At 43.5% G+C, this 16,558-nt stretch overlaps 1 long non-coding RNA gene across 1 annotated transcript in view; it reads right to left on the reverse strand.

Annotated features, from left to right (window-relative positions):
- The window catches only part of LOC130866621 (uncharacterized), a 29,033-nt gene that overhangs the window by 589 nt on the left and 11,886 nt on the right, over window positions 1-16,558 (reverse strand). The window contains exon 2 of the long non-coding RNA XR_009056358.1: window positions 2,095-2,159. This is a non-coding gene — a long non-coding RNA (uncharacterized LOC130866621). The remainder of the gene's footprint in view (window positions 1-2,094; window positions 2,160-16,558) is intronic.

A 16,558-nucleotide genomic window follows, 5' to 3' on the forward strand; every position in this document is an offset into this window, starting at 1 on the left:
AGTTGTTTACCAGCTCTGCTTCACGAGCGCGTGTTGCCTTGCCTTGAGGATCAGGGGATAAGGTTTTCACCTGTTGGCCCACCTGACTGTTGGGTATAGAAGCCTCCATGGTGCTATTGAATAAGGGCTTCTTACCAGTGACTACAGGTCTGTGTCTCTGTCTCTCTGTCTGTGTGTCTTTGTGTGTTTCAACCTCCAGTCCCTTGTCCAAAGTTCACGGACTGTATGGCAGCGCATAGAGCGCAGACAGGCGTTGTGCACTGTGATTCTCAGCTGGTCCATTGGTTTCCCTTTGGCCCTCATTCTCCTTACTTACTTACTAGGTAAAGTCATAATGGTAACCAAAGATCTGTTGCTTTAAAGACGACTCACAGGGCTGAAGCAATGGATCAGTGAATAATGGCACTTGCCGATCATGCAGAGAACCCAGGTTCTGTCCCCAGCACCTACACAGCAGCTCACTACCATCTGCAACTCCAGTTCCAAGGGACCTGCTGCCCTTTTCTGACCTTTGCAGGCATGCACAAACATACATACAGGTAGTACACATGGTACACAGACATACATATAGGCATGGACATGGTACACATACATGCAGGCAGGCACATGGTACACAGACATACATATAGGTAGGCACATGGTACACAGATATACATACATATAGGCAGGCACATGGTACACAAACATACATATAGGCAGGAACATGGTACACAGACATACATACAGGCATAAACATGGTACACAGACGTACATACAGGCAGGCACATGGTATACAGACATACATACAGACGTGCACATGGTACACAGTCATACATATAGGCAGGTACATGGTACACAGACATACATACAGACATGCACATGGTACACAGATATACATACAGGCAGGCAAAACACGCATACACACAAATGAGTTTTTTGAAGTGGTTTCACCGTTCTGAGCACTAGAAGTATAAAGATGATTATTCTACGGAACCCAAGTAAAGCATCTTAATCTAAACTTTAAGCTAAGTCTTCCCCCTTCTGTTTGCAGTGTCGTATGTGTGTGTGTGTATTACAAACAAGGCTCCCTTTAGATTGTCACTAAAGGTTTGGTTTGAAATGAGGTCAGGGAAGACAGAATGTGAATGCTACTGTCCCCATGGGGGGCTCTTTGTGGGCTCTGTCACAGCCACGAGAGTTTCCTCCAGAGCAATTGTCCATTGGCTGGAATCCAGGCAAAAGGAGGAACTGCTTCGGAAAAGAGCAAATATTCTCCAAGGACCCGATTTTAATCACCATCTTGTACCTTTCAAACATGACATGGGGGGGAGGGGGGGAATGACCTTGTAATCAAATCAGAACAGCAGAGGGAGGCCAATCTAGAACAGAAGTGATTTCTGGAAATCAGATTTATAAATTGTCTTTTGACAACAGCCGTACAGACCCCTCGGCTTCCTTGACTGGGGACGGGCACCTTCACCGTCACCAATGGCTGTACGGTGGATGCAGTCTAATTAAGAAGTCAGTGTGAGGGCCCTTCCCCTAAGAGCGCCTAAAACCAAACTGTTGATGTCACATAATAACCCGTCACCGAGCAATCAAACAGGAATTTTCCAGAAAGAGCCTGTATTATCGGCAGCGTCTGGTGGAATTGCTTAGGCCTGGGAATGATTTTCTGGGTCTTCTTGGTGAATCAACAGCACACATTTTAAAAACAAAACTAAATTTGCATATAGGAAAACTCTGACAACAATGACAAAGGCTTTCCTTAATTCAGGAAGCAAAGAGAGCCAAGAGGCCTGTTTTACAGTATTTTTGTGTATATTTGTACACAGGATGTGAATAAAAATGGGATCGACTCTGATTTTTTTTTATTGGCCTAAAGAAAGTTCTGAAATACTTCGAAAATAAAAGAGTTTTGAGAATCAAATAATGAGTTAGAAAATAGAAACACAATACTCGAGGCTCAAAATGGGCATTCAGCTGTGCTGGGTCTTGGGAAATGCTACCCAGAGTGGGGCGGGGGGTACCGAAGAAGAGAGAGAAGGCCTCGGAAGCAAGAAAGTCACAGCCTCCCCTTGCCTTTCTGAGAGCTGGGCATAAACTCTGACCTACCTTGTCTGGAAGAAGATCATAAGCCCCTGGTTCCTAAGGGGCCACACCCGTACAGAGGACGAGAGCTGCAGAGAGAACCAAATAAATTTGAGCAGTAGGACCTCGCTCGCAGGCTTCTACCACCACAGCCGTTAGCACTGGAGCCCAGTTTGGTCCACTCAAATCCTGCACAAACACTCTATACCTCATTGAGCCAACGCATAAAAATAGTTTTTCCTGGCCATTTGTATTCATATTTTTTAAATGCACTGGTCTTTTTTTTTTTTTTTTATGTACGGGTGTTTTGACTGGGTATATATTTGCAATTGGTGCCTGCCCAAGGAGGCCAGAAGAGGACATCCGATCCCTGGAACTGGGGACTTTGGAAGAGTTGTGAGCTGCCATGTGCTAGCAATCAAACCTAGGTAGTGTGGAAGAGCAGAAAGTGCCCTGAGCCATCGCTCCAGTCCGAGCTATTCATTTTGGGAGGCTCTTCTGACGATAAGACTTTATGCAAATTCATTCCACTTTATTTTTATTAACCTGAGTTTTGTTATGGGTATATGGGCTACCTTCATGAGGAGCAGGGTGGGTGCACACTTATATTCTAAAGTATGCTTTAAAGAAATAAAAAACATTGTCTCCTCCCTGCCCCCACACCCCTTTCTGTCAGGTCTACTTTGTTACTATTTTTCAGTTTTATATTAGGGCTTCCTTTGCTTTTCTTGCAGCCTGAGACCTCTTTAATTGTGTCCTGTGCCTCTGTGTTAGCTCTCCCACTATTGGGAAGAGACTTCAAAGCATCCCCAAAATGTGACCATTAAGATCCTCATTAAACAGCTAGGGGAAGTTAGTGAGAGGCTGCTGTGGAGACTTGAGACGGAAGGGATTGTGTTGTCCAGTGAGAATAAAAGATTGCAATTAAAACTGATTGGATAAAAAAAAGCAATAATAACGCTACAACCATCTTCTGCTTCAATAACACTAAAAAGAATCTGCCGTTTGCTCTCTTAAGATTTAAGGACGTGGCTTCTATTGAAGTGGTTGTGTAATCTACAAGAACGCCTATGGGATTAGAAAATCATGTTTCATTGTATGAAATACAATATTTTATCTATTACCTATTATTGTCATGTGAAATTCATGTACCTGCTACACAAGACACACAGCAATCAGAGTCAAGGGAATTAGTACTTCAAAATGGAAACCTCGAAGCTTCAGAGGTGGCCCAGTAGTTAAGAGCACTGTTCCCACAGAGAACCAGGGTTCAGTTCCCAGAACCTACATGATGGCTCACAACCATCTACAACTCCAGTTCCAAAAGATATGATGGCCTCCTCTGACCTTTTCAGGCACCAGACATACATGTGGTGCACATACATACACATATACAGATAGACAAACATTTGTACACATGAAAATAAAATAAATCTTTTTTAAATGTTTTTAAATAAAATTTGGGAGTTTGGAAACCATTGTATTAGCAAAAACTCTAATTCATAGGCAAGAAAAATCTTTGATTTTGAGAAGGAATTGAAGGGCAAGTAGCACTACTGAATATTCCAGTAAAGAGCAATAAAGTTTAACACATGCCAAGTGCCTTGCTAGACAGATGCTAACATGAACTAACCCGTTCGATCCTGACCAAAGTCCCTGTGGTCATATACTGATAGCTTCCCCAATGAGCAGATGGTGAAACTAGTGAGTAGCTAGATGGCTGAGTACGGATCTTAGCCTAGGAAGCTTAACTCAGAGCCTCCGTGGGTCCTCCCCTCACTAGCTCAGAGCCTCCACGGGCAATGGGTCCTCTCCTCACTAGCTCAGCATCCCTGCGGAAAATGGGTCCTCCCTCACTAGCTCAGAGCCTCCGTGGGCAATGGGTCCTCCCCTCACTAGCTCAGAGCCTCCGTGGGCAATGGGTCCTCCCCTCACTAGCTCAGAGCCTCTGTGGGCAATGGGTCCTCCCCTCACTAGCTCAGAGCATCCACAGGCAATGGGTCCTCCCCTCACTAGCTCAGAGCATCCACAGGCAATGGGACCTCCCCTCACTAGATCAGAGCTTCCGTGGGCAATGGGTCCTCTCCTCACTAGATCAGAGTCTCCGTGGGCAATGGGTCCTCTCAGGAGCTCAAAGCCTCCATGGCTCTCAATAAAAGAGAACAAAGGCCAGCCGGGCGGTGGTGGCGCATGCCTTTAATTCCAGCACTTGGGAGGCAGAGGCAGGCGGATCTCTGTGAGTTCGAGGCCAGCCTGGTCTACAAGAGCTAGTTCCAGGACAGGCTCCAAAACCACAGAGAAACCCTGTCTCGAAAAACAAAACAAAACAAAAAAAGAACAAAGACCATTGTTGGTTCCTAATCCAAATAACTCAGATCTTTCAGACTTAACCAGAATACTTCCCTTGAGACCTCCCCTACTTCCTTGGACTACACGAGCTCCGTGCCCTTAGCGTCATAGACGCTAAACAGCATTGCCCAACTTACAAGTGTTGGAAGTTACTCGCTGAACAAGCTGCCTTCCCCAGTGTAACTCTCCACGGCAGGAGGGTCTGCCATTGGTTTTCTCATCTCTGTTCTCTTAGGGCCAGGCACAGACGAGACACACGATAGGTCTTCCGTGTATGGATAAATAAACAAACACGTTATATCTGTCCTTGTTCATAGGAGATGATGGAAAAACAAGCGACCTGTGATATGAAGCCTTCCACAGTGGGGGGGGGGGCGGGCAAAAAAAACCCTATGCTATGAAAACAGGTTACAACCATCCCAGTAGGGTCACAACAGATCAGACCTGACATCTGCTGGTGGTTTTATATATCAAGGAAAAGCTAGTTTGCAAAGAGAAAACCCGTGGCATGGCTCGCTGAGGCTGTAAACCTTTACTAGGCTCTTACATGGCACCTCCCTGAGAGGGGGTAACTCACACAGAAACCGCAGGACCAGCAGCGCAGGCCCCAGCTGCACGGCCTTTAAGGATGAATAGCAAAAATCATCCAGGGTTTTTGTTACTGACTGAGATTTAAGAAGAAGAAAAAAAAACTGTCTCCAAAGACTCAATTTTTTATAAAGACCCTGCATCTTCACTTTATCGTAGGCTTCTAATGAGAACAGCTTATCTCAGGTAATTTGGCTATTTCTATTCCATTTGGAAGCCTGGATCAGATCCCAGTATAGCCTGTTTGTTTATTTAACTCATTTAACACATTTTAGCCCCAAAATCTTGCGTTAGTCAGTGGGACACTTCCAACGTGAAGTATAGCAGATAATACAGTGTGGTAACGGGCTACTAGCAGAAGCCTACCGCTTGTGCATAGAGGTTTCTTTTTAAGATTTATTTATTTATCATGTATACAACATTTTGCCTCCATGTATGCCTGCAGGCCAGAAGAGGGCGCCAGATCTCCTTACAGATGGTTGTGAGCTACCATGTGGTTGCTCGGAATTGAACTCAGGTCCTCTGGAAGAACAGTCAGTGCATTAACCACTGAGCCATCTCTCCAGCCCCTTCAGCAGATTCTTAATCTACTGGCTGAAGGAATTAAAAACTCAAAAGGAAAGCACAAATTGTCCATCTTGGCCAGTTGGAACTGGATGTATTATGTAATTGGACCAAGCAGGAGCAGCTATGAATTAGTAACCAAAAATCTTTATTCTATTTTAGAAGTTCTGTGCAGAGGATATTCAAAGATAACAAAGAGGTAGGGGTTATAGAATGTGACTTTGCTTCCTACCAGTCTCTTCTCCCTCCCTGTGATAGGATGACACCTCCCCAGCCTCCAAGATATCAGGCCTGGCCATGAGGTTTGCTTGCTTAATGACCTGTGCGCAGAAATGCCGCATGTCTTGTCCAAACTGAAACTTTGATAGCTCTCTGGTAGGTCTGCTCTGTTCATCGCCATACAACATCTATTCCGAGCAAGACTAGGCCCAGAATGGAAAAGATACAAGGTTTACCTGGGCAATGAGCAACACATGAATGAGGGTCAGGCCACTGCAATATACATTCAATCAACATCCTTCAGCATCATCGATAGTATCCACACAGTGGCTTCAGGAAAGGTACAGGAAAGACAGAGAGCAATACAAAACCCTATATAACAAGCCAAGAAATTAAAGGCAAGAGAAATTTATGATTACATAGACAAAGGGGTCAGTAAACTTTGGGAGATGTTTTTGGTGAACATGAACAGGACTGATGTAATATTTACCTATAGTATACTTTAAGCAAAGAACTGGACAATATGTATTTTTTCAAGCTCAATGGAATAACCTGCGAAAATGACTTGTGTTAACCATTAAACAACCAAAACAAATTTCTGACCATACATAATTAAATGATATTGAGAACTGATTTTAAGACAGAACTAATTACACAGCAGGTATGGCGATATGGTCGGCCTGGTAATCTGAGCACTGGGGAAGCGGAGGCAGGAGAACCAAGGTTACCCTAATCCTCTGCTGTGCAACAAATTTAAGGTCAGCCTGGGCTATGTGAAACTCTGTCTCAAAGAATCAAAACAAACAAACAAACAAAAATGAGTGGAAGGGAGGGAGGAATGGAGGAAAGGGGAGATAAGGTGACATATATTTAGAAGTTGAAAACATACAAACCATGAAACAAATTATAATGCAAATTAGAACTAGGATGGGCACTCAGGAGGTGGAGACAGAAGATCAAGGCAACCCAAGGTCACAATTCAAGGCCCCATCTCAAAATAAATAAATAAGTGAAGGATAAGAAAGAACAATTTTTAATTTAATTTTAGAACAAACTGGGCAACTCTTGGTCACAATCTCCTTAGGTGTATTACTATGCTAGGGCAAAGCTAAGGCTTGGGGGATGGCACAGTGAGTAAGAACACTTGCTGCACAGGCATGCTGCCTGAGTTCAGATGCCCTGCAACCATGCAAAAAGCCCAACATGGCTGCATGCACCTTTGACTCCAACACTGTAGGAGACATCACTAGGGTTTGCTGGGCAGCCAGTGTAACCAACATGGTGACCAAGTTCAGTGAGAGACCTCTGTCCCAAGGGAACGAGAGAGCTCAGAATAGCCAGTGTTCTCTGTTCTCCATACATGCACACATGGGTCCATATACCACACTCAAGCGTGCACATGCATACACGCACACACACACACACACACACACGGAGAGAGAGAGAGGGCGAGAGAGAACGCTAAAAACCAATTAAGCACCCTACTTTGTAAGTTTAAAAAAAGCAAAACAAAACAAAGGGGGAAAATGTATCTGCCTTATCAGATAGTAGCTGAGATACGCTGACTAATGAAACATTATAAGCAATCCTGAAATAGAAATAGACTAACCTTGTTTATTGCAAAGCCTATTGCATGCCCCAAGCTACCCTTACTTTAAAAAAGGAAAGATTTTATGATTTCTTATAGTTCTGTAGGCTGAGTGAATTTGGCTAAATTTCAATGGTGAGTCACAAAAACCAAGCCACAGAATACTTACTAGAACCTATCTCAGACAACTTACATGAAGTTTAAACTACAGAAAGAAAAGAAATAATTCGATTAGAAACATGTATATATGCATATAAATAAGGGAGAATAGGCATGAACTTCACAATAGTGAGTCCCCTTTGGGAGAAGACACTAAAGGGAACAAAGAGGCACCCAGAGTGACTTCAAAGGCACAGGTTACCTAGCTTTAAACTAGGTGTTGCATATGTCCATCCTCAGATCATATATAAGGCTTTTTTCTTGCATTGGTCTAGGTAACTGGCCTAGGAAACAAGAACTTTGTGTTTAAATGCAATATCTTATTCTCTGTGTTGTTGGTGAGAGGTCTTTGATGACTGAGGTTTGCACAGAGTCATTATGTAACCACCTTCTCAGTTATTATGTAACCTTCTAGACTGGCCTCTGAAAACCTTGTATTATTACTTTGGCCAAACAGATAATCAAGATCACCTGGGGTCAAATGCTTTTGAACTTTCTGACATGTCTAACAACTTCTAAAATCAAATTTAAAATAAAATTCTCTTGACCTTGAGCGAATAGAAATTTCCAAAGGGCCACTGGAATCTCAACAGAATGTGTCCCTTACCTCGTGAAAGAGAAATACTACATTATGAAGGTTTATTTGATGTGTCAGCTTCCGTGGGAAGCACTGCCAGACAGGAAGGTGAAGCTAGGCTTCTTCTAGGTTAGATTCACAGCAGTTGCTGAAGCTGTGCTAGCATTCCTAAACACATCATGGTATGTGATCGATCATAACTTTGCCTATTACGTTAAAGCATTATATGCCACATAAATAAATCCTCTGTCAAGAAGGTTGAAAGCAGAAGAAAGATATATGTTGTTTTCTATATGTCATTTCCCTTAACAAAGTCATATGCTCCTGAAGAAAATGTATGCTTTTCTTTCTTCTACTGTCAGATCCCGGCATGAGACTCAGCACACAACAGGCAGAAAACAAATGCCTGAGACATAAATAAGAGATATGAATGTCAGAAACAATAGCTAAATAATACATTCTCTTTATAAATCCTTAAGACATTCATCTTTCGTAGCTTAGAAAGTTGTGTATAGAGCCAATGATGTTGAACTAATAAGATTAGACTTTGTAGAAGGTTCTAAATTATTGATGCTATCCCTTGGAACCCACAGTATAATAAGGGGGACTATTCATGACAGATTTGAGGGGCTCTGGGCATACACAAAGCTGTGCTAGAAGAAGTAGGTATCATATCCACTCACTTGCCCAAATCCTTGGAAATCTGTGCTCAGCTATCTCAGCAGTTGAGATCTGGGAACGAACCTCCAGGTGAGCCATTAGCACAATGCTGTCAGCTTCCTGGGCACTCATGCTGGGTGAGTCATGGGGAGAATATTCTAGCAACTGCAGAGCCAGTAAGCATATGACAGGGTAGCCGAGAACACTGGAATTTGAGTTACATTTTTGGACATCTTTTGGAAATAACGAGGGTGACATCTGTGGGCAGGAAGCGGGTCCAGGTATAAGGACCACTGGAAGGCCATCAAGCTAGCAGGCATGAACAGTTCACGGAGCACGTTTCGCCTTGGTGTGGTATTTAGGAGGTTCTTCGTAAAGGCCTTATGGACGTTTCCCTTGATTGAGAAAACCTGTTCCTGGCCTAACTCTTCATCCCCACTAATTTGAAAATCTTGCCCACCTATTATAGTTGGCCTTTCTCCTGGGGTAGTTGCCCTTACTTCCTGCCCAAATGCCTGCACTTCCCATTAATAGCTGTCTCCCAGGAGCCGTGGTCATGCCACAGTTTGGCATCAGTCACAATATCTGGACAAAATCTGTTTGAATGTTGGCCTTGATCTTTAAAAGGTCAAGTAGCCAATTTGCAACTTTAATGTCATTTCTGGCATCCCTACGCGGACATATGATTGATGAGCGAGGGGTCAAGTAGTGACTATTGAGTTTTATCAACAGAACCATGTCACCTACAGAGTGAGATGTGTCATTACATTATTAATAACTGAACACATCATTTCAAATATAGGTAAGTGTGTTAGATATAACTAATAACAAACAGATTGGTATGCCTTGGATTTTGAATTCCTATTACTCATTTGAAGTATAATTGTTTTGGGTTTTTGTTGTTTTGTTTTGTTGTCGTGAGATAGGGTCTGGAACTTGCTATGTAAACCAAGCTGACATCAAACTCAGAGATCAGTCGCTTCTGACTCCCAGGCTCTGGGATTAAAGCATGTGCCACCACACCTGAATTAATTGTATATTTTTTTAATGTTTAAGAACAAAATTCCAGAGCAGTTAGTAATGACCATGGAAATGTTTTGTTACAGAAATCAGACTAAGCAATTACTAATGAGCAGAGATAGCATTAACTAGAAACTGTCCGGAAGAATACATACTATTCCCTTTTTTGTTATAAAAGTTTCAATAATGTGAACAGCCTAGATTAGATCAGAGCCCAATCTAATCTTCTTAGAAGTATTGGGGGAGGGGTAGCACTCATACCTTACATAAAGTAGCCTCCCAAAGCATTTAGTGTTTAGAGTCTTCATTCCCTTTAGCCCATGCGTCTTCAGTTCTGTTTTCAGAGAGTAATTAGCATGCGGCCTAACTAAGCCCGATTGCTGGCTGTAAACAGAGCGATAAGAGGAGACTTTTATCATTTTCCTTCTGCCAAGGAGAAACCACAAGGCAGGCAAGGGGTTTAGGAATTGGCTTGTCATGCATTCAAACAAGATGTTCAAACTAGATGAAATAGCAGCTATTACATTTTTAAAAGGCTGCTTGAACAAGAAAGAGCCTTTAATGTAGCACTTTGCAGATTAAAATACCAACACAGCAGCAACTGCTACCACCAGAAAGTCTGCACGGATCAGAACCGAGGAAGCAACCACACAGTGTTCCTTAAGGGAGGTAAAATGTCTTAGCGGGGCAGTGGTGGCGCACACCTTTAATCCCAGCACTGGGGAGGCAGAGGCAGGCGGATCTCTGTGAGTTTGAGGCCAGCCTGGTCTACAAGAGCTAGTTCCAGAACAGGCTCCAAAGCTACAGAAACCCTGTCTCGAAAACACACACACACACACAGAAAGAGCTAACATGTCTTATCCCTAATATTCCTATTGTGCTTTTCCAGAAAAGATGCTAAAATGGGCATGCATGCCAGAAAAGACAAGTTGTAGACAGAAATGCAGGGAACTTGCAGGGAACTGTTACTTCGGAAGCTAGTTAAACTGGTCCATAATTGCCCTTTTGGCCCCGAGATTTCAGAAAGAATGTTTCTCAAGGAGAGATTTGAGGTAGTAAGTACCTGCAAAAACATTACGAATAAAATTCGGGGGTCTTTTGATGTCTGCTTCAGAAATATATAGCTAGAGTACCTTTCTCAGAGGGTGCACAGAGATTATCTCAGAAAAATTTTATGTGAGCTGGGTGGTGGTGGCGCACGCCTTTAATCCCACCACTCTGGAGGCAGAGGCAGGCAGATCTCTGTGAGTTTGAGACCAGCCTGGTCTACAAGAGCTAGTTCCAGGACAGACTCAAAAGCTACAGAGAAACTCTGTCTTGAAAAACCAAAGAAAGAAAGAAAGGAAAGAAGGAAGGGAGGGAGGGAGGGAGGGAGGGAGGGAGGGAGGAAGGAAGGAAGGAAGGAAGGAAGGAAGGAAGGAAGGAAGGAAGGAAGGAAGGAAGACAAAATCATACTTGAACAATTAACCAAATCGTCCAGGAGTTAGGAGTTTCATTTTCTCCCAGACAAATAGAACGGGTTACTGGCAGTAGTGATGTCACCATGGGCTCTGAAGTGGTAAACCTCGTCATTAAGGCTGTCAGGTCAATTGGAATAACTGAGGTGTTCTCCCGCATGGGTCAGCATCATCCAGCAGACCAGCTTGGGCTTGGGTTTGATCACATGGTAGTGGCTACAGTAACCCAAGCTCAACAAAAGACAAAGCCTGTCCCTCCCTAAATAGCTTCTATCAAGATGCTGTTTGTGGAGACAGAGACGGGGGATGTAGTTCACTGGGCGGAATGCTTATACAGCATGCATGAAGCTGCGGGCTCATTCCCCTGCAGAGTTTAGCCTGAGTAAGGCGATACACACCTGTAATACCAGCATTCCAAAGGCAGAGGCAGGAGGATCAGGAATTCGAGATCATCCTCGGCTCTGGGGTGAGTTGGAAGCCAGATTGGACTAGGGACCCTGTCTCAAAAAAAAAGCACATGAATGTAAAAATAAAGATTTTGATAAAGCCACTTCATTATTTATTAATCAGCTTTTCTCCCCTCTCCCATCTCTCCCTGTCTCTTCTCCCCCTTTCTTTCTCTCCCATCTCCCCCTCTCCTTCCTCCTCCCCCTTTTCTCTGACATATTGGTGTTTGTGGGTGGCGTATGTTCATGTGTGTGCACAGAGGCCAAAGGAGGTCCTGCTCTATCACTGACCACCGTACTTCACAGTCCCAGTGAACCTGGAGCTAGGCTGGTAGCCAGCAGTCATGGAAAGCCTCCTGTCCCCACCCCTACAACAGCATTAGCACAACCCCACCTGGTTTTGTATTTAGGTGCTAGGTGTTAGAACTTAGGTCCTCGAACCCCAAGATGACATGTCTGAAACTACTTTGGTTCATGTATTTTGCCTGCATGTATGTCTGAGCACAGTGAGCATGCCTGGTGTCCTCAGAAGCCAGAAAAGAATGTCTGATCCCCTGGAACTGCAGTCATAATCCCTGATGGTGGTGAGCCGCCATGCTGGTGCTGAGAATTCATCCAGAGTCCTCTGCAAGACAAGCGAGTGCTCCTAACTGCTGAGTCATCTCTCCAATCGATAATTTTAACTTTGGGGGTTTGTTTGTTTGGGGATTTTGTTGTTGTTGCTGTTTCCCACCCCTGAGAGAAGGTCTCTCTACATAGCCCCAGCTGTCCTGGGACTTGCCCTGTAGACCAGGCAGGCCTGGAACTCAAGAGATCCTCCTGCCTCTGCCTCCTGAGTACTGGGATTAAAGGTGTGTGCTAACATGCTCATAAATTACATTTGAATTGAAAAAAAATCACAGGGAAAAAAACGTTTCTATTATTTAAGGAAGCATCTGCATAGAAAACTAAAACCAGTGTGAGTCCATTATACATAAGTGGCCCCTTAGGAAAGGTTGGCCCAGCTCAGTGGCCTTCCGGCTAGGCACCCTCCTCCTCGGCCAGGTTCCCAGTGATCTCCTTTTGAACTCACGGGTTTCATGGCAGCCAGAGTCTTTTTCCTCCTTGCCAATCCTACTGAAAGTAAAAGCTCTTAGGGAGGAAAGAATTAAAAGATCTCTCTTTTAGCTTGTTGTCTGTGAGAGGTAATGGAAGTGGGAAGTTAGTGGTGTGTACAGAAAAGGTCCTTTTAAAACTTATATTCAATGTATCACAGGCGGAGATTTAAAGAGTAGTTTCTTTCTGAAGCCTCAACACATAAATCTTTTTCTGCTGGTAAATCTAGCAGTACATTCTAATAAGGCAGCTTAGGCTCATAGTCTCCACTTATACCGACTAAACTCCCCCTGACCAGTTCTGTTTATAGTTCGTTTAATTGAATCTTTCCAGGGTAAAACACTTTAAATTGTATTCATAAATTTAGCATTTTCAGTTTCTTCTTTTAAGCACATTAATGACCAACTCTGACAAGCAAAACATCCCCAAGTACTTGCAGACCAAATTAAATTTATAAATGTAATGAATCTCTTAAAGATACCAGTACAGTACAGTTAGTGAGACGTAAAACCCTCTTATAGCTCCTAGCAATAGACCACAAATCTAAACTATCTGCTTCTCCGATGCACATTCTAAGCTGAAACCTGAAGATTAATCTCTCAGACACCCCACCATTTTAGACACTGCAAATACCACAGATATGTAACACATAAAGATTGTCCCTAGCTTGCTAATGCTGTGTATTTGCTCTCCTGATCTTTTCATATTCATTTTCAAGTCTTCCAAAAGCTAAAATGCATGTGTGTATACTAGAATGAAGGAAATAGGAACTGAACCTCAGATTGGGCAGCTGCTTCCATCCAGACAAGTTGCGTCCATCTTTTGCCAGAGACTTTTGGCCCAAAGTAGGATGGGATAGGAACTCCAAGGTGATTTTTCACACACACACAAAGGCATGCCTTTGTTCTTTCAGAAAACTAGTCACTTACTCCAATCTAGGACCACAGCTTAAGTTCCTTCCCAGGAAAGACATAAACAATGTCTACCCCTCTTTCTCAGGTCCAGATGACAAATGTCTTCATTAGGGTTACGAGGGCTGCGATGAAACGCCATGAACAAAAGCAACTCGGGGAGGAAATGGTTTATTTGGTTTACACTTCCACATCACTGTTCATCATTGGAGGAAGTCAGGATAGGAACTCAGACAGGGCAGAACCTGGAAGCAGGAGCTGATGCAGAGGCCTTGGAGGAGTGCTGCTTACTGGCTTGCTCCTCATGGCTTGCTCAGCCTGCTTTCTTATAGAACAGAGGACTACCAGCCCAGGGATGGCACCACTCCCAAGGGGGAAGGTCTTCACCCATCAATTGCTAATTAAGAAGCCCTAAGGCTTGCTTACAGCCTGATGCTATGTAGGTATTTTCTTAATTTAGGTTCCCTCCTTTCAGATGGCTTTAGCTTGTGTCAAGTTGATATAAAACTGTCCAACACAACAAACTAATGTATGATTTCACATAAGTTCACCTGGGAAACGAATGAGTTTGTTAGTCTTACCTACAGAACAAGGAGGAAGAGGTTATGAGCAGAAGAACAAATGACTTTAAAGCAACCATCTTGGCGGGCCACCCAGCAAGCAAGATGGCTTTCCCAAGGCCACATAGATGGAGCACCCCTCCCTCATTCTTTCCCACTTATTACCTATTCCCTTCCCAGAGATCCTGAGCAATGGGGCAGAATTACATAGAAATGGTTGGGAGAGCTGACTTGATATCCAGATGGGGGTCCCATAATTCTCCCTACCCCTTCCTTCCTAGAGGGAATGTCAAGAGTCAACAAACCCAGTCATGATGGTTTGGCAAACAGCCCAGCGGTACTCTTAAAGATAACAGCAGCTTGGCCCAGAAGATGGTCCTGTACAAGAAGACAAAGCATGATCCAGGAGACCACTGACTTTGTGAATCTGCCTGCTGGGTTTAGGTTGTACCGTAGCTTTTCTTTGAGTTACATGCCTGCTCTGTACTCCACACTGTTTCTCCACATTGATTGGATTCAATCAATAGTTGTACTCTCTGATTGAATTAAGCAATTTCCAATGTTTATCTTTGCCATCTGTACAAGTTAGAAGTTTTATTGATGGTGTCTGATAGCTTTGAGGAAGGAATGAAGTCTGGGGAGCTGTGTGATGCTGAAATCTGCTGAATGAGGAAGGAGAGAGAGCCCGAGCCACTGAGGAGACGGGAGCCTGTCATACGTGTGAGGAGACGGGAGCCCGTCATACGTGTGAGGACACGGGAGCCCGTCATACGTGTGAGGACACGGGAGCCCGTCATGCGTGTGAGGACACGGGAGCCCGTCATGCATGTGAGGAGACGGGAGCTTGTCATACATGTGAGGAGACGGTTACATTTCCAACTGTGAATGAAAATGGTCCCCATAGGCTCAAAGGGAGTGACACAATTAGAAGATGTGGCCTTGTTGGAGGAACTGTATCACTCAGGGGTGGACTTTGAAGTTTCAGATGCTTGAGACAGGCCCATTGTCACACTCTCTTCCTTTTGCCTGCTGACACAGATAACTTTCCAGCACCATGTCTGCCTGTGTGCTGCCATGCTTCCTGCCATGATGATAATGGACTGAACCTCAAACTATAAGGCCAGCCCAAATTAAATGTTTTCCTTTATAGGAGTTGCCATGGTCCGATTTCTCAGAAAATTAGAAAACAACCTACCTCCGGACCCAGCAATACCACTTTTGGGTATATATCCAAAAGATGCTCTATCATACCACAAGGACATGTGCTCATCTGTGTTTGTAGCAGCATTATTTGTCATAGCCAGAAACTGGAAACAACCTAAATGCCCCACAACTAAAGAATGGATAAAGAAGGATGTGGTACATTTATACAATAGAGAAAAAACACAGCAGAAAAAAATAATGACATCTTGAAATTTTCAGGCAAATGGATGGATCTAGAAAACATCATATTGAGCGAGATAACCCAGACCCAGAAAGACAAATATCATATGTACTCACTCATAAGTGACTTTTAGACATAAAGCAAAGAAAAAACAGCCTACAATTCACAATCCCAGAGAACCTAGACAACAATGAGGACCTTAAAAGAGACATACATGGATCTAATCTACATGGGAAGTAGAAAAAGACAAGATCTCCTGAATATATTGGGAGCGTGGGGACCTTGGGAGAGGGTAGAAGGGGAGGGGACAAGAAGGGAGGGAGCAGAGAAAAATATATAGCTCAATAAAAACAATAATAAAAACTAAAAATATATAAACGTGTGGAAATAAAAAAAAGAGTTCCTGTGGTCACAGTATCTCTTCATGGCAATAGAAAACCCTAAAAAAGACAAAAGTTAGTACCAGGGATTAGGGTACTGCTCTGATAAACCAGACCATGCTGTTGTTAGGAGGAATATGGAACATTTTGACTTTGGACTAGAAAAACAATTGATACACTAAACAGGCCATGAGAGTAGGAGCATGGCTGATGGCGGTGGCCCAGCTCAAGAGGTTTCAGAGGAGAAGAATATTAGTATGCAGCCTAGAGACGGTTCTTGTGATGTGTTGGTGAAGAATATGGCTGTTTCCCACCCTTGTCCAAAAAAAATTTTAACCTGAGGCTAAATTGAAGAGTTATGGATTAACAGCTTTGGCAGAGGAGACTTCCAAGCAACCTAGCGCTGACTGTGTCATGTGGCTATAAGCGGCCAGTCGTGTGCAGATCTGTAATGAAAAGGAGCAAGCTGAGCAAGAAAAACTACAAATGTCCAGTTGGAGGAGAAAAGGAGCAGCAGGAAGTATAGATGGT

Source organism: Chionomys nivalis, chromosome 25, assembly GCF_950005125.1.
Source record: "Chionomys nivalis chromosome 25, mChiNiv1.1, whole genome shotgun sequence".
Taxonomy (NCBI): Eukaryota; Metazoa; Chordata; class Mammalia; order Rodentia; family Cricetidae; genus Chionomys; species Chionomys nivalis.